The 1,806-nt window shown below is 38.8% G+C and overlaps 1 non-coding gene across 1 annotated transcript; it reads right to left on the bottom strand.

The window, feature by feature from the left end:
- Positions 1 to 1,183: 1,183 nt before the first annotated feature.
- Positions 1,184 to 1,257, bottom strand: TRNAT-AGU. Its single transcript has one exon. It is a non-coding gene; the product is annotated as a tRNA-Thr (tRNA).
- Between the last annotated feature and the right edge of the window lie 549 nt (positions 1,258 to 1,806).

Below are 1,806 nucleotides of genomic sequence, written 5' to 3'. Positions count from 1 at the left end.
GCAAATCCAACCAATTAAACATAGCTAGATTTGTTAAATAGATGGAAGTATAGGTCTAGTCGATTTTCTATGATCATTACATGGAAAAAATTTAACATCACAGTTAATGAGAAGCATCGAAGAGAGAAACAATTTGAACAGCTCGAAATGCGCAAAAAACCCCCAACTAAATATGGTGACAATCTGACAATCATAGTACACGCCATAAGTTCCTTGTCGGTTAGAGGGTATTAATGGGAATCATTCGAATAAAAGAGAGCAAAAATTTCTCAAAAGGGCAAAGCCTATAATTGTGTTGAAGTTTGTTTAATTTCGAGAAGGGGGTAGTAATGGGCAATTCTTAGGTCAAAACCATCACCTAGGTTTGCAAATCCAACCAATTAAACATAGCTATATTTGTTAATACGACGAAAGTTCAGGTCTAGTCGATTTTCTGTGATCATTACATGAAAAAAATAACATCACAATTAATGAGAAGCATCGAACATAGAAACAGTTTGAACGTCTCAAAATGCAAAGAAAAAACCCAACTAAAGTTCGACATCTTGAAATGGAGAAGAAATAAAACAACTGCAGTTTCGATATCTTTTGGGCACATTAGTGGAGGCAATTTCGAGAACAGGGTAGTATTGGGAAATTATTAGGGATTTAGTGCCAAACCCAACAATCTTATTGAGTTACGCCTAATTTATGCTACAAAATACCTTGGGTGGTGAATTAGACTACTTCCATTTGTCAGTCCTCCTATTGATCAGCAATGGTTGCATCCTCAACAAAGATATGGTGACTTTCTGACAATCATAGTACATGCCATAAGTTCCTTGTCGGTTAGAGGGTATTAACGAGAATCATTCAAATAAAAGAGAGCAAAAAGTTCCCAAAAGGGCAAAGCCTATAATTGTGTTGAACTTTGTTTAATTTCGAGAAGAGGGTAGTAATGGGCAATTATTAGGTCAAAACCATCGCCTAGATTTGCAAATCCAACCAATTAAACATAGCTAAATTTGTTAATTAGATGGAAGTTCAGGTCTAGCCGATTTTTTGTGATCATTACATGAAGAGAAAATAACATCACAATTAATGAGAAGAATCGAAGAGAGAAACAGTTTGAGCATTTCGAGATGGAAAAAAAGAAGACTAAAGTTCAACAGCTTGAAATACAAAAGAAATAAAACAACTACAATGCTCTCGTTGAGAGTTGAACTCAAGACCTCTCGCTTACTAAACAGGTGCTCTAACCAACTGAGCTACAAGAGCATTTTGTAAAATTTTAAAGTTCCATTTTAATATCAATTCCTTTATGGTCATAATACAGACGGAATAAGGCCTTACTATCTGAGGAATATATATATATATTTTATTCATGTTATTATACACAAGAGTAACAGCTTCCGTTTTTCAGAGCCATCTCTAAAACAAAGTTTGGTATACGTGCATTATTCTTGGACCTACGCAAAAAAAGAGCTACTACGCCATGTGAGGATGCCGAGTTGCCATTTTCTCACGTGCCATTAGGTTTTCCCCCTCAGTGAAACGTGCCATCATGTGCATGTGGACAAGAACCTTTTCTTTTCCAGAGAATGTGGACAAGAATGGGCAGGCTGGATCCACACTGGGCTTGAGGTCGTCAGCCCATTTACAGCGCCCCGTAATTCCCACCATACCGGAGGGGGGTTTCTGCAACATAGCCACCCCTCCTTCCTCCCTAAGCAAAAGCTTCTCCCCCGTTCACCCAATAGCTAGCCACCCACACTCTCTCTCCTCCCCCCGGCCGTGTCGGTGTGTCTCTCCCCTCCCCCCTCCGAC

Source organism: Triticum dicoccoides, chromosome 5B, assembly GCF_002162155.2.
Source record: "Triticum dicoccoides isolate Atlit2015 ecotype Zavitan chromosome 5B, WEW_v2.0, whole genome shotgun sequence".
In the NCBI taxonomy this organism is placed as follows: Eukaryota; Viridiplantae; Streptophyta; class Magnoliopsida; order Poales; family Poaceae; genus Triticum; species Triticum dicoccoides.
Note: the sequence above shows the minus strand (reverse complement) of the source record. Positions and strands in the feature narration are given on the sequence as shown.